The sequence below is a fragment of the Chenopodium album genome, chromosome 27 (genome assembly GCF_948465745.1).
Source record: "Chenopodium album chromosome 27, dcCheAlbu1.1, whole genome shotgun sequence".
NCBI classification, from domain to species: domain Eukaryota; kingdom Viridiplantae; phylum Streptophyta; class Magnoliopsida; order Caryophyllales; family Amaranthaceae; genus Chenopodium; species Chenopodium album.
Window position 1 is genome coordinate 13,497,389 of NC_137860.1, and position 24,113 is coordinate 13,521,501.

Here is a 24,113-nt window from a genome sequence, read left to right on the forward strand (position 1 = left end):
AATTAGTACTAGCCTTTTGCATCGCCTAGCTTAGCCCTAGTTTCTACCATAAACCCGTACTAGATTTCGGAATAGCTCAATTTAGGCATCGTGCATTCGACCTCCATTCCTTTGGGTTCGACCTTGACTTACCACTACACTTCATAGGGGTTAGTTGAGTTACAAATTTTGTTTGATTGGGTGGGGTGGTAGCCCAACGACCTACCGTTCTCCTTCCCATTAAAATGGCGCCGTTGCCGGGGAATGGTACTTTGAATGCATGTTGTTGTTGAGTATATTCCACTTTATTTGCAAAATACAAAAGATTTTACACTTTAGGCTACACTTGTAGCCGTGCTACTAATATTGTCTTTGAGTTTTGTGTGCATAGATCCCAAGCCATGGGAGGTAATTCAAGAGTTGCCTTGGAAGAATTGGGAGTACCCGGTGCATATATGTATGAGAGCGGCATAGCTCCACCTACAACACCGGCAAACGACTTTGAAATTCGGCCGGCAATGATCACCCTAATTGAGAGGAGACAATATAGTGGGGAAAAGAACGAGAGCCCATTGAACCATCTTAAGGAGTTTGAAAAATATTGCAACACGATCAAGGTTAATGGAGTGCCTCAAGAATTCATCCGCCTTAAGTTGTTCCCTTTCTCCCTCATAGGAAGGTCTTTGGAATGGCTAGACAAAGAGGTGAAGCTCAATTCATTGAGAACTTGGGATGATGTCACCAAAGCTTTCTTGTTCCGTTTCTATCCTCAAAAGAAAACGGCGGAGGCAAGAGCTTTGATTCAAGGGTTCAAGCAAAAGCCAAATGAAAGTCTTTATGAAGCATGGGAAAGATTTAAGGATTATCAATGGGAGTGTCCACACCATGGGATTCCTACCTATCAAATCATACATATCTTTTATGGTGGGTTGAGTTCTCATGGGAGAGCAAGTTTGGATGCAGGAGCCGGAGGCCCAATCATGAACAAAACGGAAGAAGAAGTGGTTGATGCAATTGATGAAGTAGCTCGTCATTATATGAATTGGCAAGAAGTGGAGAGAGAACCAACAAGCAAGGGTTACTTGATCGAACAACTTAGTGCCATCAATGATTTGACTACTTTGATTGCGGACTTAGGGAAAGAAGTTATGTCTCTCAAAGAAAAGCTTGAGAAGCCCCCTTCCCAAGCTCCAATTCTTCCCTCCCAAATTAAGGGGAGAGGTACATCTTCTCACTCTAACTCCAATCTTTCTTCTTGTTGAATGATTGTGGAATGTTGGCCATGTGAATTGTGTGGAATGAATGATCATAATGCTTCTATGTGCCCAAATGTTCCTTGTAGTGAATGTGATGGAAGTGAAATGGAACATGTGAATTATGTCAATAATCATGCTTGTGAACCTAGAATTGATGTTCAAAGGAATGTTGGAAATAGGAATTATCATATTAATCATGATGATTATAACCAAAATGGAGGTTGTAGAAATCATGGATACCAAGGGATTCATGGTAACTATAACCATCATGGTTGTAATGGTCATGGTCATGGCTATAGACATGGGGATCATAATCAAGGTTATGATAACCATGGTCAACAAAGGAGCCAAAATGAAATTAGGGGTAATTGGAATAATCAAACTAGGGGATATTTTCAAGCAAGTTTTCAAGATGGTTCCCCAATTGATTTAGTTCCAAATGCTCAAAGTTCAAATGATAATTCCCATGATCAATCATTTTTTTCGAGGGAATTTTTGGAAAGTGTCATTGAGAAACAAGCCAAAACTTTGGAAATGTGTATGGTTTTGAATGATGAGAAGTTTAATTACATGTTGGCTTATAACAAGGATTTGAGTGAAAAACTTTCTCAATTGACTAGTGTATTCAAGGAATATGCAAACTCTTCTTCTTTGACTCCACCTAGCCTAGATTCTAGGAACCTTATGGATGCCATTGTTACTAGAAGTGGTAAGGTCCTTGAGGGAGGTGTGCCTAAGAAGAGTGTTGCTAATGAGAGAACTAGTAAGAATTCCATTGAAGTTGAAGGTGGTGAATGTCCCTTGAGCGAAAATGTTGATGAGGAACAAGTAGAGAAGGTGATAGAGAAAGAGAAAGAGGTTTGCAAACCAAGGCTTCCCTATCCCCAAAGATATAATAGATATAAGTTGGATGAGCAATTTGGGAAAATTGTAGAGATGCTTAAGCAACTTCATTTAACTCTTCCTTTCACCGATGTTGTTAACAAATGCCAAACTATGCTAAGTTCCTTAAGGAGATTTTGAGTGGAAAAAGGACTTGTGATGTGGTGGAGACCATTAGCCTTACCGAGCATTGTAGTGCAATCATCATGAACAAGATGCCTCCTAAGTTGAAGGATCCCGGAAATTTTTCCATCCCTTGTGCCATCAACAAGACCCAAATTGATAATGCCTTATGTGACTTAGGAGCTAGTGTTAGCCTTATGCCATATTCGGTTTATCAAAGATTAGGTCTAGGAGAACTTCTACCTTCAAAGATTACATTGCAATTAGCCGATAGGTCGATCAAGATTCCTAAGGGAAAGATAGAAGATGTGCCTTTAAGGGTTGGGAAATTTGTTATCCCGGTTGATTTTGTAGTGTTGGATATGGATGAAGATGCTACAATACCTATCATCTTAGGTAGACCTTTCCTTGCTACATCGGGGGCAATGATAGATGTTAAAAGTGCTAAGATTTCTCTTAAGATTGGAGAGAAAGTAGTTGAATTTGACTTGAATGAAGGAATGAAATATCCCTCTTCTTCTTTAGAAAATTGCATGAGAGTTGAAGTGCTTGATAATATTGTGAATTCCATGCATGAGCACTTGCTCACATCCAATGATCCTCTTGAGTGTGTCTTGTTGAATAAGGAAAAGATAGGTATCCCAACCAATAGGAAGAGCAATTCTACGAAGATTTGCTTAATGGAGGCGATATAGGGAGTGGAGAAGAAACTTGTATGGGGATATCAAGTCAAGATGCTTTGCAAGTGGCCTCGACCAAAGAAGATAAAGGTGTTCCCATGGTAGAGCTAAAACCTCTACCATCACACCTTAGGTATGAATTCATAGGCCCTAATTCTACATATCCCGTTATTGTTAGTGCATCCTTGAGTGAGAGCCAAGCTCAAGCGTTATGTGGTGTTTTGAGAAAGCACCAAGGTGCTTTGGGGTACACAATTGATGATCTTAAAGGCATAAGCCCCGCCTTGTGTACACACAACATAACACTTGAGGAAGGCACCCTACCTTCTATTGAACGACAAATGAAACTACATCCCCAAATGGGAGAAGTAGTCAAGAAAGAGATCACCAAGCTTTTGGATGCGGGAATCATATTCCCCATCTCAAGCTCAAGGTGGGTCTCCCCCGTGCATGTCGTTCCTAAAAAGGGGGGTATGACCGTAGTTCAGAATGAGAAAGGTGAGCTCATTCCAACTAGTTCGGTCATCGGTTGGAGGATATGTATAGACTATAGACGTCTAAACACGTCAACCAAAAAGGATCACTTCCCTCTCCCTTTTATTGACCAAATTCTTGAAAGGTTGACTAGGCACAACTTCTATTGCTTCCTTGATGGATATTCGGGATTCTTTCAAATTCCTATTCATCCCGAGGATCAAGAAAAGACAACCTTCACATGCCCCTATGGTACTTTTGCATATAGAAGAATGCCCTTTGGATTGTGTAATGCTCCGGCGACCTTTCAAAGGTGTATGATGAGCATTTTTGGGGACATGCTTGAAGAGGAAATGGAAGTCTTCATGGATGATTTTTCCGTGGGAGGTGTTTCATTTGAGGATTGCCTCAAAAATCTTGAAAAATGCCTTGAGAGATGTGAAAAGGTCAATTTGGTGCTTAATTGGGAAAAATGCTACTTCATGGTGGAAGAAGGGATTGTTCTAGGCCATAAAATTTCCAATAAAGGCATTGAAGTTGACAAGGCTAAGATTGAGGTGATAGAGAAGTTCCCCCCCCCCCCCGGTCAATGTGAAAGGGGTAAGATCGTTTTTGGGTCATGCCGGATTTTATAGAAGGTTTAGCAAAGACTTTTCTCTCATTGCTAAGCCCTTAAATGATCTTCTCCAAAAAGATGTTTATTTTGTCTTTAATGATGCTTGTTTGGAAGCTTTTAATAGATTGAAGAAAGTTTGACTTCTACTCCTATTGTCTAAGCCCCTAGATAAGATTTGCCATTTGAGCTCATGTGTGATGCAAGTGATACGGCCATAGGAGGTGTGTTGGGTCAAAGAATCGACAAAAAGCTCCAAGTCATCTATTATATGTCAAAGACTCTCAATGGTGCTCAAAGAAATTACACAACAACGGAAAAGGAATTCTTGGCTATTGTTCATTCTTTTGAGAAATTCCGTTGTTATTTGTTGGGGTCTAAGACTATAGTTTTCACCGATCATGCAGCTTTGAAGTATCTCTTTGGAAAAAAGGAATCTAAACCGAGGTTGATTCCTTGGGTCCTTGAGCTTCAATCTTTTGATCTTGAGATCCGGGATAAAAAAGGTGCGGAAAATGTTGTTACGGATCATTTGTCTAGACTTGAGGATTTTCAAGTTCAAGATGATGGTTCTCCTATAGAGGACCGGATGTTGGATGATTCATTATATGTTATCAATGTGAAGGAGCTCCCTTGGTTTGCCGATTTGGTGAACATTCTTGCTTGTGGGGAGTTCCCTCCTTGTTTTTCCAACAATCAAAGGAGGAAGCTCAAGGGAGAAGCTAGGCACTATGTTTGGGATGAACCAATCTTGTACAAAAGAGGTGTGGATGGATTGTTGCGCCGGTGTGTGCCAAATGAGGAAATACCAAATGTTTTGAAGATGTGCCACTCGGACCCTAGTGGCGGTCATATGGGTGTTTCAAGAACGGCCTCTAAGGTGCTTCAATGTGGATTATGGTGGCCTAACCTCTTCAAGAATACTTGGGAGTATGTCAAAAGTTGTGATCAATGCCAAAGGACCGGGAATATTTCGAGGAGGAATGAGATGCCCCAACAACCAATACTTGAATTGGAAATATTTGATGTTTGGGGTATAGATTTCATGGGTCCTTTTCCATCTTCTTATGGGAATCAATATATTCTTGTTGCCGTTGATTATGTGTCAAAGTGGGTGGAAGCCATTGCTTCTCCATCTAATGACCATAAAGTGGTGATGAAATTGTTCAAAAAGATAATATTCCCTAGGTTTGGCATCCCCAAAGCAGTTATAAGTGATAATGGCACCCATTTTGTGCACTATGCTTTCCGGAAGATGTTGAAGAAGCATGGAGGGAACCAAAGATTTGGTCTTCCTTATCATCCTCAAACCAATGGGAAAGTTGAGGTATCTAATCGTCAAATTAAGTTGATTCTTGAGAAGACGGTTGCAAGGAGTAGGAAATATTGGGCAAATAAGCTTGATGATGCCTTGTGGGCATATAGAACGGCTTTCAAGACTCCTATTGGTACCACTCCTTATCGCTTAGTTTATGGAAAGTCTTGTCACCTTCCGGTTGAGCTTGAGCACCGCACTCATTGGGCTATTAAAAAGATCAATTTTGATTTGGCTAGTGCGGTTGAGCAACGTTGGTTAGACCTTCATGAGTTAGAAGAGCTTCGGTTGGATGCGTATGATTGTGCTAGCTTGTATAAAGCTAGAACTAAAGAGGTGCATGATAAGCTCATTGAGAAGAAAGAGTTTGTTCCGGGGGATAAGGTGCTTCTTTTCAATTCCAAAATGAGGCTTTTTCCCGGAAAATTGATGTCTCGTTGGACCGGCCCTTTTGTTGTTCAAGAGGTGTTCTCAGATGGCTCTATCGAAATTTCTCCTTTGGATTTTACGAGAACTTTTAAGGTCAACGGACATAGACTCAAGCGTTATTATGATGGAGTGTTTGTGGGGGTCATTCATGACATGACTCTCTATGATCCGCCTTGAAAGAGGTGGAGGATGTCTAGCTTAAGACTCTAAATTAAGCGCTTCACGGGAGGCAACCCGTGTTTTCTAACTTTTTCTTCCTTTTTCTTTTGGTTTTTCTTTGTGTTTTGATGGTGTTTTTGTGATCTAATTTTGTTGTGTTTGATGTTGTAGGATGGTTTGAGTTGATTTCCAACAATTTTGATGCCAATTTTGAGGTAAACTTATCCCAATTCTTAAGTTGGAAGAGTGGGTAAGTATGGAGAATGGTGAATACTTGTGTTTATTTTCATGATTTTCATGTTTTTCATTCTCCAATATGAAGTGTAGCTACTGCCTATATGGTTCCCCATGACCATCATAGGGGTGTGCGCACATGATGAGGGAGGAAGAAACTCGGAAATTATCCCCAGTTTTTGTGCGGCCGCACATCAGTAATATGCGGCCGCACACGAGCACTGTGCAAGCGCACATCTCTCATGTACGGCCGCACCTTGCTGGGTATACGAGGACTAGTTTTCCCTCCTCTTTTAAGCCCGATTTTCCTTCTCTCCCTCTCTCCTTCTTCATTCTACTTCCTTCTTAGGTCTATTGTGGTTGCTCATAGTTATCCTCCATTTTCATCATATTATTTTTCATCTTTCCTCATCAAAATCTCCATAATTCTCACTACTTTGCTACCCAAGTCTTCATTCTACATCTTTAAAGGTAATTTTCTCACTCCTAGTTTGAAAATTTTGAGTACCTTTTAATTGAAACTTGTTGGTATGATTGTTGGAGATGTTTATGTGTAGTAGTGTTTTTCTTGCTTAAATCTTGTGATTTTCTATCAATTGAGAGTATAATTGCATGTTTTATGTGATATAGTTTCAATTTTCATACCTCATGAGAATTTGAGCATGACTAGTACTACCCTCACACTCCCCACCATTACTACCACTTGTTTTTATGTTGATGACTATGGAAATGTTGATGTTGGTTTTGTAAAATTTAATTATGATGATAATATTACTTGAGCATTTATGAATTTTGGCATGAATCTTGTTGGATTTTCATATGTTTAGTTTTACGGTATTTTGTTGATGTTGATGGTGATAATGGAGAAAGTGGTTGTTGGTAGTATGGTATATAGTTGCTTTTCTTAATTGTGATTTGGGGTAATATTTGTGTCAATTGTGATGCCTTGATTATGCATAATTCAACTCTATTGAATTTTTGCTTAACTCATGTAATATTGTGCACTTTATTTTTCCCCATACTCATGATTAATGTTTGGCACACTATTCCTATTTTTGAAACCATTTCCTTTGTCCATTACTTTATAGATGGGTGGTTCAAGACAAGCTAAGCGCACCAAGGTTACAAATTCAAGGAAAACTATTGATCCACCTTCCACCATCGAAGAAACATATGGCATCAAGTTCACGGTTCAAGAGCATTGGGACCGATTCGAGAGTCTTTCATCAAGGAAATTGTATTCTACAAGATTATATGATCGTGACACCACTACTCTTCTAGGGATCGACGATGATGTACGGATGTTAGCTCGGAATTTGGGCCTTGAGCAATTCATTGACCTTAGTGCTCCCACCTATGCAAGGCGCACTTATGAATTTCTATCATCGCTCGATGTGCAAAAGGATGGCAACGACAATGAATGTCCAACACTATCTTTCCAAGTATTCAATGAAGACTATTCTATTCCCCTTTCATTCCTAAACAAGATGTTCAATTTTCCGGAGCCCATTGAAGGCATGCCTTTGATTTATCCGGCCTATGAAGCTCTTCATCGCAACCATAGGTATGATGAGAATGATTGGTGGGATGATATTTCTATTGAAGACGCTTATTGTGCTCAATCTTCCAAATCGACCTCTATAGTCCATGGAGCGATGCGCTATTTTAGCCGCATCCTTACTTATGCATTTTTCTGCAAGGAATCTCTTGGAGCCATATCTCAAGAACAATTAAGTTTGCTATGGTTGGCTAATCGATATAGGGATGATATGGTGGAGGTGATCGATTTTGCAAGGCACTTGCTCGACCGTTTCATCGACATTCGGGACGGCTTCTTTCTCTCGGGAAGCATACAAATAGGGGGTATGATTACCATCATCGTGCTGTCGCTTAACAAGAAGTATGCATCCATGATTGGGGATCTTAAGGAGATTAAGGACCCTAGAGAGAAGTCTTCATCTTGTTTGTTGGGCACGTTTGCCTTGATCAACCAAAAGTTCATTGAGCGCACTATCATGGACGATTTGTTTATTTGGAAAATGTCGAGGACTACCGATTGTTGCCTTATTCCCTACTAAGGGTTGATGGTGAGAGACAAAAATTCATCCTACCCTTGGAAGCAGCCCAAGAGAGATATTCCGAGTTCTTTTCGTCGGGTTTCCATGCCTTCTTCGGGTAATGCTCTTCCAAGGTCTAAGGCCTCTTCATCTAAGGGAGGTATCCCTCGTACTTCTTCTCCTACTCCTCTTTCTCCTTTATCCCCTCCTTTGCATGATTTATCTAGCTTTCATGAAAAGATTGATGCCCTTACTTTTGCCTTGTCTTCTTCTTCTATGGGGAATGCTTGTTTTGAGGGTAGCTATGATTATCATGCTAGGAGGGTGTATGACTATCGTGTTTATAGGGGGGATATTGAGCCTTATGTGAACTACCCATACCTCCCGGTCCAAGAGGGCCCTATCCCATAGTGGGAGCCTTTTGACAAGGCGGTGGGGCCCCGTCTCTGCTATCCCTATTGGGAGGGCCCACATTTGGCGCATAGTTCCATTCGTGGGACCTCTAGAGGGGATTATGATTACAGGAGGTCGGGAGGGTGTGACTGGACTTATGATCCAGCGAACCCTGCTCCTTTCCCTTCCCTTGAGACTGAGGGGATGTGGGGTCGTTCAGGCCCCCCTGTCTTGGATGATTGGTCTGAATATTTTGCTGTTGATGCCCTTCGGAGGTTAGGTAGGGCTAAAGGGAAGGAGGTTGTTTCATTGGGTGGGGGAGTACTAGTTCTACCCCCTACTTTAGTGCCGAGTGAGCCATGTTAGCTTCTCCTCTCCGTATGCATGTTTTATGATTGTGTTTCATGTTTGCCCTATGGTTGGGTTTAGCTTAGGGGAGGGGTAGCTCATTTCTAGCTTGGGGGAGTTAGTTTAGGTTGGTTGTGGTCTGCATGATTCTCCTCCTTGTTAGTGGTTCATTTCGCATTTTCCTTCTTAGCCTCTATGTCCTCTGTCTGCTCTGATGTCTCTGTGATGTTTTTTCTGCTGTTTCTTTGATGATGACTTGCTCTGTTCTTTATCTATCTGCTCTGCTATTACTCTGACGATTCTTGTTGCTGATGATGCTTCCTGATGTTTCACTGTCTCTGATATATATTTTTCATTTCCTGTCGTTATGCTGCCGAATTTTCGGCCGATTTCATTTGTAAGTTACTAACAATTTTCTTTGTATATGGATTCTTTTATTCTCTTTTTCTCACTTGGTTTTTGGTCGAAGCCTTTGTTTATGGAATGCAACGAGGTGGCTTCTACTTACTTCGTTTATTTTTGCTAAGCTTGGAGCCGGTGAGATCTTTCTTATTTTTCTCTTTCTTTTTCTTGGTTGCATAGAATAGGATTAGTTTAGGGGATCTTGAATGGTTCGAAGACGGATGCTTGTTAACACGTAATGTGTTTGGGATCGATGACGATGATGTCGATCGATCACTTGTTTGTCGATTGGGATTCTTATGTGTTTAACTTGCCTTCTAGTCCATTTCATATTACCTCTCCTATTTTCCTTTTCTATGTTCCATTACTTTGCTTTTATTTTCTTTTATTTTCCTTTTCTTTTATTTTCTTTCATTTTTCTTTGTGGTATGATTTTGAGGCCTTATTTTTCACTTTTCTTTTGAATTGGACCTTGTACATTGGACTTTGTCTTTTGCATGATTTTCTTCCTAGGTTGTAAAGGTATGCACGGTTTGAGACTATGTTCGGTTGACTCTAGGATAGGTGTATGCTAGGGTAGTTGGTTTGAACTAGGGGGATCATGAAGCCGAATTCTACTTGTTTGTGGTACGTTGGTAGTTGCTTCCTATAGTTGATTTGACACCATTAGTGAGTTTTTGCCACATCCTTGTGAGGTTACTTGTTTTTCTAGCCTTTAACATTCTTTGAATGAGCGGCGTGGATCCTTGACTATGCAAACCTAATCTAATAAAGCTTGATGTATGATTCTCAAACACGAGACCGAACTATCTAGGGAGGACTAAGGCACATTTTTCGGGGTGGTATTTTTCATTTTTGTTATAATTTGTTATTTTCTTTATTTTTGGGTTTACTTTTGCCTTCTTGCAACCATTTAAGCCTTATACCTTCTTTTCAAGCCACATCTTTAGATTTTTGGCCTTTTGTTTCATTTTTCTTTCTTTTCTTGGTTTTTGTGAAGCAATTGATCATACTTGATGGAGTTTGTGGTGGAGAAGTTGAAATGTTTGGTTCTTATGAAAGCAAGATTGTGTTATGATTTCTTTGTGAATAATGGAAAATGAGTATGAGTAAAAGCCGTCCAAAGTAGAAGGAGGCAAGGACAAGGCATTATTGCAAAATAAAAAAAAAAAGAAAAAAAAAAGTGAAAAATGAAAAATTCAAAAATATTTTGATGTGAGTTTTCTCCCTTTTTGAGCATTGAGGACAATGCTCCATTTAAGCTTGGGGGGAAGCGCTCTCACGCTTTTTGTGTATATGTTTGTGGTTTAAAGCTTTGAATAAGCTTGGGGGTGTAAGTATTTTTGTTTGGATTGGTGATTACTTGATTGTGTTTCTAAAGAAAGGGCCTGTTCTTTGCTTCACTTTTAGGAAAACGACCAAATTCCAAATTTTTAGCCTACCTTCACCCTTATTGCCTTACGTTACAACCTTGGGGAAAGACCTTTCGAACTAGATAGTTGAGTCACTATTCGGGGGAGGGCATCATGGGTCATTGCCTAAGGAAAGGGGATGCATAGTCAATATTGTCGAGTAGCCTAAAAATATTTCTTTTTCCGGTTCCTTCGGGGAATCATTGGGACACTCACTAAGGGGAGATTTGAGACTAGTGGGGAGAACGCGGTCAGATTGTTTAGGATGATCGTGGATTGTGATGACTAGTTCCTATGCCTAGCATACCCTATGTTTCAATCAACCTTGGATATCTTGAAACGTGCATACCTTAACTACTTGAGAAAGATTGTCATTCATTTGCATTATGGTCATTATGTTGGTTCATTTCGCAAAGGTTTGTTTTTATTTCATTTTCCTTCCTTTTTTATGCTTTGCCTCATTGATCTTTGGTGGAGAGTTATGGGTCAAACTCTTAGGATACCCTTACGAGACCTCACTCGTCCTCATAGGCGACTTTGGGGTTTAAAGGGCTTGTTGTAGCTAAAAACAACCGTGATCCCTATGACAGTGAGTTTTAGTGTATATTCTTATCTTGAGTCTTTCTTTTTCGTTTTCAATAAAATTTTCATCCTTTATCTTTCTTGCTTGGTTTTTGCTCGAGGACGAGCAAAAGTTTAGCTTGGGGGAATTTGATGAGTGACATTTATGGCACTCATTTGATCCCTTTTTGGATGATTTCTATTTCATTTTATCTCTCTTTTCTTTAGTTCTCCTTAGTTTTATTCTTGTTTTCTTCATTTTATGCTTTTGTAGTTAGTTTCTCTATTTTATGCAATTTTCTAGTTTAATTTACTTGCTATTTTTCCCTTTTACTTGCTTTTTATCCTTTGATTGTCCAAGGATTCCCGAGCTTCCTCTCCATAGTTTTCCATTGATTTTCATGCCTAAAGCTTGTGCAAGAAGTTTCAAGTCAAAGGGAGGTTCAAGGAGCATGCTTCAAGGTCTTGTTTATGCCTTCCTCATGGCTTCTACCCTTCAAGAAATTCAAGGAAGTTCCTGCCTACCTTGTCCTCCATCACCATCATCTAGGATGTGTGCACCGCGTGAGCTAGGACAAAGAAGAAGAGAAGGAAGCAGCAGAGTTGTGCGGGCGCACTAGAGGAGTGTGCGGCCGCACATCTGTCGTGTGCGGTCGCACATCAGGTGCGTGCGGGCGCACCTGTCTGGGTGTGCTCCCGTGCGCACCATTCTCTCTCCTTCGAGCGCCCGCACCGGCGTGGGTCTATTTTTGGACGTCTTTCCCAACTTCCTCTTGGGATTGTTAGTTATTTCTTTCCATTTATAGAGAGAGGATTAGATCTTCATTAGTTAGAATTAGATTAGATTAGATTTTAGAGAGAGAAAACACTAGTTCTTAGCATTTTTAGAGAGAGAAAGTGTGGGTTTGATGATTGATGATTGAAGATTGCTTCATTTAATTTGATTTCTATCAAGTTTGTAAGAATTCTTTACTCTTTAATGCAATTCAATGTTTGATTTCATTAGTATTGTTGTTTGATTTGGTTAATTGATAGTTTGATTTATTTTGATTGAATTTGTTGGTTTCAATTTGATTTCAATTGATGAATTTGGGAATGATGATTAGTTTAGCTTTGATTTTGATGTTCTTCATGGATTGTGAGTAGTTTATTTGCTAGGGTAGTGGTGAAGCATGTATTAATGATGAATTGAGATTAATTTGGGGGAAATTGATTGAGTTGATAATGTGATAAAATTGGTTGATTGATTTTGTGCATGTGTGTGCTTGATTAGGCTTGATCGCCCTTGTTATTCACACTAGATTGCATTGTGAGTTCACATTGATACGGACCATTGATTTGTGGCATACATTTACTCGATTGAGATATCTTGTGTTGTTTCCTAGCTAGTGTTTGATGTAGTTGACGCTAATTAGACCTCTAGGAGAATAGCTTGATGTACTCTCTTGGTTGCAATTTCGGTTTTCCCTCACATTGCTTGACTTGATTGGTTAATTCCCCAAGTTGATTGAACTTCATCGTTGATGCATGTGTATCCATTCCCCTAGTGCCTTAGCATTCAATTAGTACTAGCCTTTTGCATCGCCTAGCTTAGCCCTAGTTTCTACCATAAACCCCTACTAGATTTCGGAATAGCTTAATTTAGGCATCGTGCATTCGACCTCCATTCCTTTGGGTTCGAACTTGACTTACCACTACACTTCATAGGGGTTAGTTGAGTTACAAATTTTGTTTGATTGGGTGGGGTGGTAGCCCAACGACCTACCGTTCTCCTTCCCATCAGCAAGTGACAAGCCTTCCCATAGACCAACCTATTGGGGGTTGTACCAATGGGAGTCTTTTATGCCGTTCGAAGAGCCCAAAGTGTATCATCAAGCTTTAGAGACCAATCTTTCCTTGATTTGTTTACCATCCTCTCAAGGATATTCCTGATTTCGCGATTTGACACTTCCACTTGACCTTGAGTTTGAGGATGGTAGGGTAGACCAACCTTGTGATGAACACCATATTTCGTGAGAAGAGCTTCCAATTTCTTTTTGGCAAAATGAGACTCTCCGTCAAAGATTAGAACCCTTGGCACCCCAAATCTAGGTAAAATTATCTTCTTGAGAAGCTTGAGCACCACTTTGTGGTCATTGGTAGCAGAGGGTATAGCTTCGATCCATTTCGTCACATAGTCAACCGCCACCAAGATGTATAGGTTCCCACATGAAGAAACGAACGGTCCCATGAAATCCACCCCCCAAACATCGAAGGGCTCCACCTCTAGAATACTTTGTTGGGGCATCTCGTCCCTTTTAGTAATGCCGCCACTCCTTTGGCATCGATCACATTGCATGATGAATTTGTGAGTATCCTTGTGCATAGAAGGCCACCAATGTAAAGATTGGGAAATTTTTGCTACCGTCTTGTCAACACCACCATGTCCCCCACATGGTAGTGAGTGACAATGCTCAAGGACACACCTCAATCTCAAGGACACACTTCCTAAAAAGACCGTCACCACATTGCATGAATAGGTACGGTTCATTCCAAAAATACCTTCTCACTTCTTTGAAGAACTCTTTCTTTTGTTGAGAGGAGAATTCCGGAAGCACTAACCCACAAGCAAGATAGTTGGCAATATCCGCATACCAAGGTGTAGAAGTCGCCACCATAGCCATTACAACCTCGATACCTATCTCATCATTGATCTGAACATCCTCCTTGTTCTCAAAGGGAAGCCTAGAAAAGTGATCCGCCTCATAATTCTCCGCTCCCTTTTTGTCCCTCATTTTCATGTGAAAGTCTTGAAGAAAGAGAACCCAAAGAATCAAGCGAGGCTTCGCTTCCTTCTTGGTCATGAGTTATCGCACCGCGATGTGATCCGTGTACACAATGACTTTGGAACACATGAGATAGAACCGGAACTTATCAAATGCAAACACCTCCGCTAGCATTTCCTTCTCCGTTATTGTATAGTTCTTTTGAGATTCATCTAGAGTCCTACTTGCATAGTAGATGACACATGATTTCCCTTCATTCTTTTGACCAAGGACGACACCTACTGCAAAATCACTCGCATCGCACATTGGCTCAAAAGGCAAGCTCCAATCCGGAGCTTGCATAACAGGAGAAGAAATGAGAGCTTCCTTGAGCTTACAAAATGCCTCAAGGTAAGCCTCATCAAAGGTAAAAACAACATCTTTCTTGAGTAATTCAATCAAAGGTTTGGCGATTGAGGAGAAATCTTTTATAAACCATCGGTAGAAACCGGCATGCCCAAGAAAAGCTCGTACTCCCGTGACGGAAGTAGGAGGGGGCAATCTCTCAGTCACCGAAACTTTGGCCAGATCAACCTAAATGCCATTTTTTGATACTTTATGACCGAGGACAATGCCTTCCTCGACCATAAAATGGCACTTCTCCCAATTCAAAACCAAACTCGTCTCTTGACACCTTTGCAAAACTCTTTCAAGGTTAAAAAGACAAGTGTCAAAAGACAAGCCACCAACACTGAAATCATCCATGAAAACCTCAATTTCTTTTTGACGTGGGGAAAACTAGGTCGTTGGGCTAATTCTCCCTAAGCCAAACAAAATTTATAAACACTCAACAAACCTAAATACAAGTATAGAGGTAAGTCAAGGGTCGAACCCAAAGGAACGGTAATGTCTAAATGCTTTCAATTATGTGCCTAAGCTAGGTCGAAGACAAGGGGTAAAAGATGACTCTAACAACTACTAAAACGAAGAAACCAAACAAATATAAGAGCTAGGGATTAGGATTCACTTATGATAGCAATGAACAATGCAAATTGGAATGGAAAGTCGAATAAGTCAAGCAATGTGAGGGAAAATCAATCATGCAACCAAAAGAGCATATCAAGCTATTCTCCTAGAGGTCTAACTAGCGTCAACTACGATAAACTCTAGCTAGGAAACATCACAAGACACCTCAATCGTGTAACTGCAAGCCACAAATCAATGGTCCGTATCAATGTGAACTTACAATGCAATCTAGTGCAATAATCAAAGTTAGCTACTCTTTAATTAATCACACATGCACATAATCAATCAACCAAGTTTAATCACATCATTAACTCCATCAATTATCCCCAATTTACATGAATTCATTACATCATAAGCTTCATCAAATCCCTAACCAAACAACTACTCAAGCATTATCGTCAATTCTACCAATACAAACATGAATATCCAAAATCAATCATCAAATCATAAAATTCCAATCAAATCAATCAATCAAAACAATGAATATTAAACAAAACAATAAATGAGATAGAGTTTAGAAATGCTTTTTGATAATAGAATAGATCTCCAATACAATTGTCACCATTGGATCTTCAATCTCTCAATCACCATTGAAATTCCTCACTTTCTCTCTCTAAAATCAACTCCTAAAATTAACCCTAAACTAGAGAGAGAAGCTCTCAACTAAGCTAGGAAAATGATCTAATTGTAATACTACTTCTACTTGTTTCTCTCTCTACCCAAAAATGGGTATTTATAAATACAAGAGTAAAAGAAAATAAAAGGGAAAAGAAAATAAAAGAAAAGGAAAAGAAAAGGAAAGAAAAGAAAAGAAAAGAATGTAAAATAATTAATAAAATTAAAAGGAAAATAAAAGAAAACTTAAAACAAAAAGAAATCAAAAATAAAAAGAAATGAAAGGAAAACGGAAATGCTGCTTCAACTCATCAAGGGAATGATCTCCTACTTCGCACCATCCTCAAGCACGTAGCTCATCATCTCAAATCATACACCATCACAGCCACGCATCAACATCAATCAACGGCTCAAGTAAAACCCAACTTGGTGCGGCTGCATTCGTTGAATGTGCGCCCGCACCTGCTGAGGTATGAACGAAGGAGGAGCAGCGGCAGTTTGCGAAGGAGAGGGAGGCGCAATTGGTGGTATGTTGGTGGCTGATTTGGTGTTAAGTGAAGGGCAGCAGGGGCTGCTTTGTGTGATTGCAATTGGTGGCAGAATTAGAGTGATAATTAGGGTTGTTGTTGGTGTTTGCGTGGAGGATGGTGGCTGTCTTGATGGCAGAAATAAAGAGGCAGCAGGGGGTTGCGTGAGGTGGTTGTTAGTGGCTGCTGTTGCGTGGTTACGTGGGGTGGAGGCTGTGAGGAGTGCGGCTGGAGTTTGCTGCTGCTGCTGGAGGGTGGTGCAGCAGAGCAGGGGCTAGTTGGTGGTTGAATTGGTGGCGTTGCGGTGGCGGTTAATTGCTGGTGTTTGCGGTGGTGTTGCTGCTGTTGGTTGGTGGCTGCGTGTGTGTTGTGTGTTGCGTGTGTGGTGGCTGGCAGAATTAAGGAGCAGGGGAAGTGGTGAAGGCTGATGTTGGGATGCTTTGTGAGGAGTTGATGATGTTGCGTGGAGTGCGGGAACAGGGGAATTGTTGCTGTAGTTTGTGGTTACTAAGCTCACCATCATCATCATCACCATGATGGTGACGAAGACCCAAGTGTGCAGTAGCTACTCTTGCAAGCACCTCAACTTGGACTTGGAACAAAACACCTAGAAAACACACATAAAACCGAGATATAAATTAAAGTAAAATAAAACTAAAACCGACAAAAAAAAGTAAAAGAAATAAAATGAAAATGAAAATAATAAAGGAAGGAAAAATAATAAAAATGAAATGAAAATAAAGTAAAGGAAATGAAATGAAAATAAAATCAAATAAACTAAAATAAAATAAAACTAAATCTATAAAATCTAAAATAAAGAGAAAACAACTAAAATAACGAAAATAAAAGAAATAAAGGAGAAAATACTAGAAAACCATAGAAAGGTAGAAAAGAGAGAGAAAGCATAAAACCGAACATTTATTGAGCATGAAAACTATAAAAAGAGGATAAAAAGGACCTAAATGCTCTTCTAATGTGTGCCATTTATGACACACATCACTTTTTCAAGCATTTCGGAGAAAATGGAAGTCATGCATCTTTGAAAAGTAGAGAGAGCATTGCATAATCCCAATGGCATTCTTCGGTATGCAAATGTTCCATATGGACATGTGAAAGTAGTTTTCTCTTGATCGCTTAGATGGATTGGGATTTGGAAAAATCCGGAGTACCCATCCAAGAAACAAAAGAAAGCGTAGTGAGAAAGCCTTTCAAGCATTTGGTCCATGAAAGGAAGAGGAAAATGATCTTTCTTGGTGTTCTTGTTCAATCTTCTATAATCAATACACATTCTCCACCCGGTCACCGTCCGGGTGGAGATTTCCTCTCCCTTTTCATCCTTGACAATGGTCATTCCACCCTTTTTGGGAACTACATGAACCGGGCTCACCCACTTGCTATCGGAGATAGCATAAATGATGCCTGCCTCACGTAGCTTCTAAATTTCTTTCTTGACAACCTCTTGAAGGTTGGGGTTCAACCTCCTTTGAGGTTCAATGGAAGTGGAATGATCATCCTCAAGATGAATACGATGCATGCAAAGAGAAGGACTAATTCCCTTGATATCATCAATGCTATACCCTATCACATCTTTATATTTTCTCAAAACATCAAGCAATTTTTTCAAATTAAGTTCATCAAGGGTAGCATTGACAATAATAGGGTATTTTTCCTCCTCATCAAGATAAGCATATTTCAAAGAAGGGGGGAGGGGCTTGAGTTCTACCTTGGGAGGAGGCTTGGAACTCTCCTTTGATTTTTCCTCCATTGATTCAAGCTCTATCTTGCTTTGTTGATCAACTTCCTCCTTTGAGGATTCCTCCATTACCATGACAAATTCTTTGGCTTCTTGAGAGTGGAACTCCTCTTTGCATGTGAGAGCTTTCACAATTGGATCTTGAGGCTTCATCATAACCCTTCCCAAACGGTCTAACTCCTCATTCAGAACATCAACTCGATAGCACTTTTCAACCATAGAGGTCTTTAGCAACTTTGAGAACTCAAATACTATCTTCTCATCGGCCACTTCACATGTGATGGTGTTGTTTTTGCAATTGATGACCGCCCTCAAAGTCTTAAGAGCTTCCCGACCCAAAATCAAGGGTGTGTCCACATCTTCCTCCATATCCATCACTATAAAGTCACAAGGCACATAGATGTGCCCAACTTGGATTGGAACATCCTCAAGTTCTCCACAAGGTAACTTCATCGAGCGGTCGGCTAGTTGAATGGTCTTCCTTGTAGGGATCATCTCAATATTGAGTTTTTGAGCAATGGATAAGGGAATTAGACTAACACTTGCTCCAAGATCGGCCAATGCACCCCTAGCTTCCATGTTTCCAATTTTCACCGGCAAAGTGAAACTCCCCGGGTCTTTCTCCTTCTTGGGAATTTTATGTTGAACAAGAGCACTCACTTGGTGTGGAAGGGTGATAAGCTTATCATTGAGCTTCCTTTTGTTGGTGAGGATGTCCTTGAGAAATTTGGAGTAAGATGGCATTTGTGTCACTACTTCGAGAAAAGGGAGATTGATGTGCAAATTCTTAATCACACTTAGAATTTTTGCAAACTTGTCATTCAACTTCCTCTCCGCAAGCCTACTTGAAAAAGGAACCGGTCCATCAAGGTTCCTAGTCTCACTAGGAATTGTAATTGCCTTCTCGTTGTTGAGCTTCTTCTTCTTCGAACTTCCTTCTACCTCATCAACCTTTTCTTCCTCACCTCTCTTATCCTCATTCACACTCTCTTCTCCTCCCTTCTTTCCCTCACTATCCCCCTTATTTGGACCATCATAGGAAGTTCCCGACCTCAAAGTGATCGCCTTGCATGTATCGGATTTTTGGTTATGAGAAGGCTTAGGTTGTGGTTGTCCGGGTAGAGTTGATGGTGAATTGAAAGGAGTCCTCTCGGCCAATTAAGCTAGTTGTGAATCAACCATCTTGTTGTGTGCCCTTATTTCTTGCATTTGTTGCCCAAAAGTTTGCATTTGTGAATGCATAGCTTGGAGGAGTTGTGTGGGTGTTGGCTCCTCTTGAGGTGCTTATTCTTGATTTCTTTGGGGCCCTTAGGTTTGATTGTTGTATTGGTTTTGGTTGTTGTATTGGTTGTTCCTCAGGTAGCTTCCTCTTGGGTTTTGGTTTTGAGATAGAGGTGGATTTTGGTATTGGGGGTTGGAATTGTAAGAGGGTTGAGCTTGTTGGCCCCATTATATTGTTGAGGTTCAGATGCAAACCCGGGTGGTGGTTGTCTCCAAGCTACTCCACCACCACCACCTCCTCTAAAGCCGTCTTGTCTTGTGTTGTAAGCCGCCACATGTTCGGGGTTCAAACCTCTACAATAAGATGTATCATGGTTCGATCCTCCACAATTTCGACATGAAAAAGATTTGACTTGAGAAGAGCTTGCTCCACCACTTGAGCTTGCATTAACACTTGTGTTCAACTTTGAGAGCCTTTTTGTGAGTTGCTAAATTTGATGTTGTAATTGATCGACCTTCTCCAATTCATACATCCCACCTTTCTTCGGTGCACTCCTTCTTCTACCTCCCCAAGAGTAGTTCTTTGCTACCTCCTCGATTGTTGCTTCCACTTGATTTTGAGGGATCTTGATTAATTATCCACCCGCCCCCGCATCCAAGTTGGCTCTAGACATGATCTCCAAACCATCGTAGAAAAATCTCATGAGCAAACTTTGATTGTATTCGTGGTGAGGACACGCTTGTACCAACTCTTTGAACCTCTCCCAAGCTTCATTAAGGCTCTCATCCGCTTCTTGCTTAAATGATGCAATCTTCCTTCTCATCTCGGCGGTCTTCTCCTCGGAAATGAACCTCTTCAAGAATTCCTTTACTACCTCCCTCCAAGATGTGAGTGAGTTAGGCTTCAATTGCTTCAACCACTTCTTTGCTCTACCCGAAAGAGATTGTCAAAATAAATGCATCCGGAGGTACTCTTGAGAAACTTGGTTGGTTTGAATCATGGGACATAGCTCAAGGAATCTATCAAGGTGCTCTGTGGGGTCTTCACTTGTTGAACCCGAAAATTGCTCCGATTGAACCATTCTTGTATATTGGGGATGAATTGTGAAGTTAGTCTCTGTGACGGGTAACAAAATCCCTCCCGTGAGCTCATAATCCTCCGGATTTCCGAACTCACGAAATAAAACATCATCTTCTTGTCCCGCCATTGATTCACTTTGCGAACTAGAAGAGTAAGAATCACTCCCACTATCAATTATAGCACCAAGTCCTCTTCCCTCTTCTTGAAAAAGTCTACGAATTTGTCTTAAAGTTCAGTTGATTTCTTGGTTAATTTGATGTGTGGGTGGTCCTTGAGATCTTCTAAGCATTCACCAAAGCTAAGTAAACAATTAGCAATGACAAGTATGATAAAACAAAACAAAACAAAAAGAAAGCAATTAAAATCACTGTAACAAAAGCAAATTAGACACCAAACAAGCCGCTTCCCCGGCAACGGCGCCGAAATTTGATCGGGCTAGGATAGGTCGTTAAACTATTAACCCTAATCAAATTACTTATCTATAAAACCTAGACTTTACACTAAATTAGTTAGTGGCAAGCAAGGGTCGATCAACTGAGGAAGCTTTCTCATTTAATATCAAAATCACCATGCAAGAGTAAGAAAGGGGAATATTTTGTTGGAAATTGGAATGTAGACACTAGAACTATAAATAAACAAGTAAAAAGAGTGATTAAATCAAGATAAAACAACACTAGGGAATAGGGGGTTTCAAACATGATTAAAATGAAGGAAAACAATGATAAGGATCATGATTAACATGCCAAAGAATATAAAATTCTACCTAAACAATTCATTTTCATGCAATAGTTTAGGCAAACCAATGACAGAGGTCTAAACTAATTAGGATCATTTTCATGCATCCCATTAGGCACAAGCTAACCCAAGAATAAAGAGGCACAATACATGGAACTCCATTTCAACAACTCATTCTCATGCAATCATTAAAATAGAGGTGATCTAAATCTAGTTCAAATCATTTTCATGCATTTAAACTAGAAGGCAATCAAATAAGGTGCTACAATAATCTCAAGTTAATAAAAATCATATCTTTCATTGATTTAAGGCATGTAATCAATCCACTATCATCATTCATCCATCATTCACTACAGATTATACACCCCTTTCCCCTAGCTAAGAAACTAGCCTAGAAAAGGGGGATTAGACATGATAACAAAACTAAATGAAAACAAAATAAACATGAAAGCAAACATGATAAAAAACAATGAGACAAACTATACTAATCCACAAAATAGATAGAAATAAACAACTAAAGTGCAAATAAACAAAGCTAAGAGAAAGGATTAGAGATTCCTAACTAAGCAATAGTAGAAAGATTAAAACTTGCAAAGTTGCTTGATGGATTGAAATGAAACTTGAGCCAAAGTTGCATACATGAAGATAGCTTGAGTAATACTACACTTTCTCTCTCTAAGCTTAGGGTTTAATTGTTTCTAAGATAAGGCTAGATGATCCACTAATCCACCCTACGGCCTATATATATAGGTCCACTAAAAAGATACAAAAATTCGAAATAAAAAAAACTGAAACCCAGCGGTGCGCGCCCGCGCATATACAATGCGCACCCGCGCGGATGATGTGCGTGCGCCCTCTCAGATATCGTGCGCCCGCAGATCTGTGGGTATGGAGGGATTACACCCATGGATGCGCACCTTCTCCCAGCATACTGCGCGCTCGCGCGTGAGGAGTGTGCGCCCGCACACATGTCGCACATGAGGCGCGCACAACTCCTTATTTTGGCTTTGCTTCTACTGCTATCTCGTGCGGGTTCTCCCAGGGCCACGCTCCCCCACAAATCAAAGACGCACGACCGCACACAAGGCGCGCACAAGGCGCACAAAACCTTTTGTTTCTGTTCTGTTCTTCAAGCAGTCCTGCGCGGGTTCTCACAGTGTTGCGCGCCCGCACATAGGGGATTTAAGGGTGAATTGCTCTTCTTCCAAAGCCTTGATTCCTACAAAACAAAAACAAAGAAAACAAAGAGAAAGGAAAACAAAGAAAAGAAGAACTAAAAGGGAAGAAAAAGCGGGCAAACAAGCTACAAATGGGAGGAAAAACCCGTAAAATGAGCACTAAATTGTGGCATAAATGCCACTCATCACCATCCTAGCTATGATTTCTAAATCATGGAATAGTGCTAGTTACCTCTTGATGTATAGGCAATCAAAACTCAAATAAAGGGGCAAACCACGCACAAACAGCAGCAACCAATACGAACAACACCCTCCCAAGTGGTCTTTTGCCTTGCTTCGTTTCCATGTCGTTTTTATAGGGGAAATGGAGCACGATTTTTGCAGAGATTATGTCATTTCCATGTCAATTCCAAAGTTTTTATTTCCCTTTGATTCCCACCTTGAATACCACGAAAAAGATGGGGAGAAGACAAGTGAGTTGCTGCATCTTTTGGGAGAGAAATTGGGCTTCAAATGAGCTTCAAATAACTCTAACTTAAGCTACACTTATGGGCTTGATTGAATGATTAATATAGGCTTAAGAATGGAATTAGGAAAGCTAATAAACAAGCCTATCTTAATATATTTAGTAATGGAATTTTTGAGCAAAAACCCGACCAATATATAAATGCTAGTTGACCCAAAACTAGACCAGGAAAGGAAAGTAACGGAAGGCATTTTAAAACGCGTTAAAAAACAACAATATAGATTATATTATTGATATCTCAATTATAATATCAATAATAATAGTGAAAATAATAATTTAAATTACAATACAGAATATATATAGATATATATAATTCATATGTAACGAAAGCGACATAAAAGATGAAATGCGAAACTAATAATATTATTCATTTATAATGACCTAGTTAAAAAAAGGCATGACAATGAGTTTTATATATAAAAGAAAAAAAGAATACTTTATAAATAATACCAATTTGATAAACGAGTTGGCGGAATCACCCAATACAACTTTAATTATCGATATTGATACGATTGCACGTAAAACTTTTTTAAACTCCAAAATCATTTTATACCTATTCGATAGGTACTTCAATTAAGGAATCACCCATGATAACCCGCATCAATCGCAATAGGATAATATTAAAATTACATAATTTAGTAGCACTACTAAATTGATGCTTAAGCTTAAAGAATCACCCTGTAAGGCTAATATCAATTTGAAATGATTAAAACTCAAATATATAACCTTTTTAAATAATAACTTTCAAACCTTATGTCAAAATACTATAATTAGAGTCTAAAAAGGTTGGGATGACCTTTAAAACAAAGAACGGTTTAAATAATTAAATTAGCATTTTAATTTAGAAATTGATATTTAAATTAAAAATTAGGCTTTATAGGTTGAAACACACATAAAGTAATGGTTCGAAGATACGGGGTGTTATAAAATGCATTCAATAAAGATAATCGAGTCAAATGAAAGTCAAACACATTCAAACAAAGCTTTTTGAATCAAATGAAAGTCAAATGCATTCAATAAAGATAATTAAGTCAAATAAAAGTCAAACTCATTCATACAAAGCTTTTTGAATCAAATGAAAGTCAAATGTGTTCAACAAAGATAATTGAGTCAAATGAAAGTCATTTGATGCAGATTACCATTGATGATGTGAAACCAGAAATTGAATTTTGGAAGTCTGCGATTGTTTGCTATATTGTGTGTGCCAAACCTCCTTTGAATGTGATTAATGGTTTCATAAGAAGGGTTTGGGGCAAGTATGGGATAGACAAGGTCTCTTTGATGGATAATGGGGCGTTCTTGGTTCGGTTTAGATCTGTTAAGAATAGAGATAAGGCCCTTAATGCTGGACCCATTATTTTTGACAAGAAGCCTGTTATCATGAAGGCAT

At 39.7% G+C, this 24,113-nt stretch overlaps 2 non-coding genes across 2 annotated transcripts; one reads left to right on the forward strand and one right to left on the reverse strand.

Annotated features, from left to right (window-relative positions):
- Positions 1-765: 765 nt before the first annotated feature.
- On the reverse strand, positions 766-871 carry LOC145621673 (small nucleolar RNA R71). Its single transcript, XR_014108490.1, has one exon. It is a non-coding gene; the product is annotated as a small nucleolar RNA R71 (small nucleolar RNA).
- Positions 872-19,924: 19,053 nt separating this feature from the next.
- Positions 19,925-20,029, forward strand: LOC145621695 (small nucleolar RNA R71). Its single transcript, XR_014108506.1, has one exon. It is a non-coding gene; the product is annotated as a small nucleolar RNA R71 (small nucleolar RNA).
- The last annotated feature ends 4,084 nt before the right edge of the window (positions 20,030-24,113 follow it).